General features: G+C 49.9%; 1 long non-coding RNA gene across 1 annotated transcript; it reads left to right on the forward strand.

Moving 5' to 3' along the window:
* Positions 1-2,593: 2,593 nt before the first annotated feature.
* LOC141021279 (uncharacterized) lies at positions 2,594-6,699 on the forward strand. The gene is made up of 3 exons (XR_012181889.1): positions 2,594-4,334; positions 5,096-5,184; positions 6,418-6,699. It is a non-coding gene; the product is annotated as an uncharacterized lncRNA (long non-coding RNA).
* Positions 6,700-6,906: the final 207 nt, after the last annotated feature.

Consider the following 6,906-nt stretch of genomic DNA (forward strand, 5'->3'; position numbering starts at 1 on the left):
ATGGTATAAGACATATGCACTCTATCATACCGTAGTGAGCTTACTATATCTTGTGCTAATTACCTATGCTCCGGTCTATCTTGCTTAGCTTTAGCCTTATTGCATATGCTCCTGTCTATCTTGCTTAGCTTTAGCCTTATTGCAAGATTTGCCATGTCTATAAAATATAGGGGGAGTGTTGATCCTAGTATGTGTGCCGTGCAGTCCAAAGCACTCATCGAGATAGCACAGATCTAGGGGGAGCCCGTCTATATTTTAGAGACTTGGGGTTTGTCCCCGCTCTTTGAGTTATACTCTCGTGCAAATCCCGTGTTGTCATCAATCCACCAAAAAGGGGGAGATTGTAAGGGCATTTTTCTCCCTTAGTTGGTTTTGGTGATTGATGACAATGCTTTTGCGGACTAATCATGTGCATCGAATATTTCAGATATATTGACTAGGCACAAGATGTTTTGGTTCCCCTCGAAGGCTATGGAAGACGGCGTTTCTCTTCGGTTCTTTTCGGTGGTATTGAGTCGTAGGGAAGCCATACTATTAAGAGGGGGTCCGCGTAGGAAAGGTTGGGTGGATTCATCACGTACACATCTCCCTTTGCACCTCCTTTCCTCTAGCCTTTGGAGCATCCTATGTTTTCCTTGTCTATGCAATATTGCTCTTGCTTGCCGAATTAAGGCATGCGGTAGTACTGCTCCCTAGAGCGGTAGTACCGCAGGACCTTGCGGTAGTACCGCCCGCTGGTGCGGTAGTACCGCAAGGGCCCACGGTAGTACCGCTTCTAGTAAGCGGTAGTACCGTGGTCCCTGACTTAGTTCCGCTAGTACGCCACAGTAAGGGGCGGATGTAATTTTTTACATACGCGCCCCGCGCGGTAGTACCGTAGCTGGCTTACGGTACTACCGCGTCGGGTTTTGCATCGACTCCAACTCTGCGGAGTAGCCACGGATGTAATTTTTTATATCCGTGCCTTCCCATCCTTGGACAGTCCCTACCTTGCGGTAGTACCGCAAGGGGGAGCGGTAGTACCGCGCCAGTAGTACTACCGCCCTCTGCCTTAGTGCACCTTTGGCTGTTCTGGTCTCTGCTATGTGGGCGGTAGTACCGCGGGGCCCTGCGGCAGTACCGCGTGCCCCTGCGTAGTACCGACCCTCAGGTGCGGTAGTACCGCGTGCCCCTGCGGTAGTACCGCGCCTCAGGTGCGGTAGTACCGCGCTGTGCAGGCTGAGTTGGTTGATAACGGTTGGATTTGTCCTTCCACTATATAAGGGGTGTCTTCCTCCTCTAGTTGACCACCTCTTCCACCTCCATGCTCCATTGTTGCTCCAAGCTCCATTTTCGCCCGATCTCCTTCCCTAGCCAATCAAACTTGTTGATTCTCTAGGGATTGGTTGAGAAGGCCCCGATCTACACTTCCACCAAGGGAAATTTGAATCCCCCCACTAATCCCTTATGGATCTTGTTACTCTTGGGTGTTTGACCACCCTAGACGGTTGAGGTCACCGCGGAGCCATAGTCCATTGTGGTGAAGCTTCGTGGTATCGTTGGGAGCCTCCAATTAAGTTGTGGAGATTGCCCCAACCTTGTTTGTAAAGGTTCGGTCGCCGCCTCCAAGGGCACCAATAATGGAATCACGGCATCTCGCATTGTGTGAGGGCGTGAGGAGTATACGGTGGCCCTAGTGGCTTCTTGGGGAGCATTGTGCCTCCACACCGCTCCAACGGAGACGTACTTCCTCTCAAGGGAAGGAACTTCGGTAACACATCCTCGTCTTCACCGGCTCCACTCTTGGTTATCTCGTGCCTTTACTTGTGCAAGCTTATTTGTGTTGTATCTCTTGCTTGCGTGTGTGTGTGTGCTTATTGTTATTGCATCATATAGGTTGCCCACCTAGTTGCATATCTAGACAACCTACTTTGATGCAAAGTTTAAATTGGTAAAGAAAAGCTAAAAAAATTTAGTTACCTATTCACCCCCTCTAGTCAACTATATCAATCCTTTCATAAGAAAATCCACCAGCCGGCTCGAGGCCTCCAGACTATCCCACTCTCGTGGCCGTTCGCGGTCTGGGGGCTGGATATCCTGGGTCCATTCCCTCGAGCGCCCGGGGGTTACTGCTACCTCTACGTCGCCATCGACAAGTTCACCAAGTGGGCGGAGGTGGAAGCCGTCCGCACCATCCCAGCCGGGTCTGCAGTCAAGTTCATCAAGGGCCTCATGAGCCGGTTTGGGGTCCCTAACCGCATCATCACCAACAACGGCTCGTAGTTCACTAGCAATCTCTTCATGATATATTGTGCTAACCTTGGAACGCAGGTATGCTACGCCTCAGTGGCACACCCTAGGAGCAATGGCCAAGCCGAGCGCGCCAACACGGAGGTCTTGAGAGGCCTCAAGACTATGACCTTCAAGAAGAAGCTCGAGGCCTGTGGCAGGGGCTGGCACGATGTGACGCCCCAAGACCGGCGCTCCAGATGCCTTCAATGGATTCTGAGATTCGTCGTGTGATTTGTTTTGTTCGCTGCATTCATCTTTGCATCATGTGCATTGTATCATGTCATCTTGTACCCCCCTTTTAAAACTCAGCTAAATAAATTGTATGGATCTTTGATCCATTTAAATTGAGGGAATGCACATGGTGATTTCTCTTTATAAGATATCCTCTTGATATTTAGGAAGCTCATAAATATTCCATTAATTGGAATTTACCATAACACACGTGCAAAATAAATCCCATGTCTTCTCTGCTTTGAGTCGATCTCCAAACCTTGTCGATAATTGTTTCTCCATTTTTTGAGGCTCCTCCAAAAATCTCAACATTTTGGGCACTTCTAAATCCTAGTCCTAGTTCAAACCCATTTGAATTTAATCCAAATGAGTTTGAACTTAATTTCTCAATCTTGTCCATCTCTATTTTCTGGGATCAAGCTCTTTTTTTTTGTGAGTCCGGGAAAATAATCCCCATGCCCAAATTCTATCTCTACCTTCCTTTCTTCTCCTTTTCTTCTTAGATATTTTTCTGTTTTGGGAAATAAAAGAAGCAGGGAGAGAGAGAGAACCAGGCCGGCCCATTTGCATCATGGCCCAGCCAACAGCCCAGCCACCTGCTCCTACGCCCAGCCGGCCCCTGCCTATCTAACCCTAGCCCCGATCCCCTCCTCTCGATCTCTCCCTCTCGCTCCCCCTCAGCGCCATCAACGCCCTCGATCCCCATCTCTCCATCTTGTTCCTGCCCGCTGCCACACGCGCACTCACAGAGGAGCGGCGCCCTTGCCCCGTCCCCGAACGCCTCTCCCCTGCTCCTCCATGCGGTGCTGACCGGTGACCAAGACGAACGGGAACCGCATCGGAGCTCCTTCCTCTACGCCCTGCCGACCAAGTCCCTCTCCCGGAGCCGCTCGTTGCTGCTACTCTTCATCGAGGCGCCAAGTCCGGTCGATCTGCAGCCATCTCCCTCGCGCCCTTCCTTGGCGGCGTTCTGCTCGAGGCCCGCGCCGGCGACCCTGCAGGTCGCTGCCCCGCACCATCTCTGTCTTACTCGCCCTCGCGCCCGCGCCTCGCGATCCGGCGCCTCCTTCCTTGCCCTGGAAGTCGCAAGGAGCTCAAGCCCCGCCGTCGGTTGCCCGCGACCTCCTCCTCGTGGCTCTGCTCCGCCTCGCCCTGTTCCCATCAAGCCGCCGCTGGCCGTCATCCCCTTCCGCTAACGCCGTTCTGCCCAAGGTCCGGGTGAATCCTGTCCCCTCGCATCTCCCCGCGTCGGACCTGGCCTCCACCACCTCGCCTTCATCCGCCTCGTCAACTCGTCAGCAAGCTGCCGCCGCGCCTGGCGTGTGCCCCGCGCTTGCTGCCTCCTGCCCGACCCCGAGTGGTCTTTGGCCGCGCCTCCTCGCTTGATCCCTCGTGACGCCCTCGACCAATCCGGCCCAACCGCAAGCCTCTGTGCAACCCAACCACTTCTCTGCTTCCGGCCAGAGACCCTTTTTGGTCGCGCTTTGTTTTGGGTCGGCAAGAACGAGACGCCAAGACCCGTACCCCGACCGCCAAGCATCTTCTCCGAGATTTTTGCCAAAGTACCACAACGACGCGTCAAGTACCTCTACCGCCGTCTTCGGAATCGCCAAGAACGGGGTACCTCAACGCCCGATGCCTAGAACGACTACCGTCGCCGAAGACCCCAAGTACCACCACACCGACGACATGAACATCTACGGAATGTGTACGACTATGAAACGTGTACCACTACTTCCACTACCATCGCCGTGTACCACTATTTCGACAACGACCCGTGAACAATTACATCCCATTGAACTCGATCCGCTTCGTAAATGCATGCTTCGAAGGTATAACCCCGAGACGACGCCCGTGAACGAATGCTTTGTTGTATGAGATGCCTGTGTTTGCACCGTGTCCGAGCTGTCGCTTGCACGTTCCTTTTCGTTTGCCATGCCGTCGACCCGTGGGAACCCGGTAACCGGGATCACCCCACCATCTCTAGCTTGTTCTGCATCTTGCACACTTGCTCTTTTTTGCACTAGTATCTCAATGAGTTGTCGGATCAATGGAATGTTGCCGTGGCACCAATTCTGTTGTCGTTGCCGTGGCACCTCTTTCGTTTCCGCCACGATGACAAATGCTTCATAATATGCGCATGTTGACATTTTCTAAAAAATTGCATATAACTTGCATATGTCATCCGCATCATGATAACAACATTTAAATGCTTAAAAATTGTTGCTCGCATTAAAATTGCTAAATGACATATGTGGATTTTTTGGAATTGTTGTTTGTTATTTTCGGCCTCATTTAAACTTTCCTAAATAGATAGTTTCTTTATGCTTCACCCCTTGCCATGTTTAATAACATTTAATATTGTTGGATACATAAACGAAAGCAAACTAAATAATTCGAATGTGGTGTTTCGTCAATATGCAGTTCGTTGCATATTGGGCTCCACTTAACTTGTAGTATTGTATGTGCACTTTGCCATGCCTTGCCTCATTAAATGGACATGCATCATACTTGATTGTGCATCAAGCCATATTTATGTGATGGTTGTTTACCATGTTGTTTGCTTCTTTCCGGTGTTGCTTGTTCTTGATAGTTCCTGGTTTCGTTGCGATTGTGAGGATCCGTTCGACTATGTTGTTTGACTACATCATGGATTCGGTCTTCTTCCTAGCGAAATTTCAGGCAAGATGACCGTCACCTTGAATCTCACTACTATCTTTGCTATGCTAGTTGTCTCGAGGCTATCGCTATGTCGCGCTACCTACCACTTGTTTATCAAGCCTCCCAAATTGCCATGAAAGCCTCTAACCTTTTACCCTTCCAAGCAAATCGTTGTTTGGCTATGTTATCACTTTGCTCAGCCCCTTTTATACGTTGCTAGTTGCAGGTGCATTTGCAGGTTGTTCCATGTTGAGTCATGGATATCTTGGGATATCACAATATCTTTTATTTAATTAATGCATCTATATACTTGGTAAAGGGTGGAAGGCCCGACCTTATGCCTGGTGTTTTGTTCTACTCTTGCTTCCCTAGTTTCCGTCATACCGGTGTTATGTTCCTTGATTTTGCGTCCCTAACACGGTGAGGGGTATGGGGCCCTCTTGACAGTTCTCTTTGAATAAAACTCTTCCAGCAAGGCCCAACATTGGTTTTAACATTTGCCATCATAATACTTGAACCTAAATAATTAATTGACATAGGGCGTCATGAACCCGAGGATTCTTTTCTACATACAGTGAGGGGCCAGTGCTGATGGTGTTGGTCCCAAACTAGAGCACCGTGTGGGACCGCCCCTAGGCAACTTGGAGTATCTGGATCCTGTACACTTCGCTTATCCAGTTGTGTCCTGAGACGAGATACGCGCGGCTACTATCAGGGTGTCGACAGACCGGGAGGTCTTGCTGGATTAGTTTTACCATTGTCGAAATGTCTTGTGCATTGGGATTCCGAGTCTGATCAGATGTCCCGCGATGGAGGATTGTCTCCGCGGATCGTAAGCTTGTCATGGGCTAAGTTGGGACACCCGTACAGGGTTTAAACTTTCGAAAGTCGTGCCCGCGGTTATGTGGAAGATGGAAATTTGTTAATATTCGGTTGTAGAAGACTTGAAATAACTCAATTAAAATACACCAATCGCGTTGCGTAACCGTGACTGTCTCTTTTCGGGGAAGTTCGAGAGGAGAACACGGTTGAGTTATGTTTGAACGTAAGTAGTTCAGGATCACATATTGATCATTGCTAGTTTGCGTAGTTTCTCATCTTATTCTTGTACTCGTAAGTTAGCCACGATACATGCTTAGTTCCTTGCTGCAACCTCACCACTTATCCTCCCTTACCCATAAGCTTTGCTAGTCTTGATACTCATGGTAATGGGATTGCTGAGTCCTCGTGACTCACAGGTTACTACAACAACAGTTGCAGGTACAGATATTGCGATGATCATGACGTGAGAGCGATGTTTACATGTTTTGGAGTTCTTCTTCTTCGTCGATCTTGGGTTAGGTTCCTGGTCGGCAGCCTGGGCTAGCACGGTGGATGTCGTTTGAGTTTCTGTTTGTGCTTCATCCATAGTCGGATGTTGTTCTCATGTATGTTGTATTGATGTATTCTTGCGGCATTTGTATGACTTGTATGTATCCCCAACCATTTATATAATGGTATGATGTAATGATATCCATCTTGCAAAAGTGTCTCCAATATGCGCTTCTATCCTTAGTGGGACCTTCGAGTTCCTTTAGGTTAGGGTCACATATTGGGCGTGACACACGACGAGCTCCAGTCCGTGATGTGGTCCATCCGCACCACCGCCACCAAGCCAACAGGCGAGACCCCGTTCTTCCTCGTCTACGGAGCCGAAGCGGTTCTCCCTCACGAGGAAGGCATCGCTCCGCGCGGGTCTTGGCG

The sequence above is a fragment of the Aegilops tauschii genome, chromosome 4 (assembly GCF_002575655.3).
Source record: "Aegilops tauschii subsp. strangulata cultivar AL8/78 chromosome 4, Aet v6.0, whole genome shotgun sequence".
NCBI lineage: Eukaryota > Viridiplantae > Streptophyta > Magnoliopsida > Poales > Poaceae > Aegilops > Aegilops tauschii.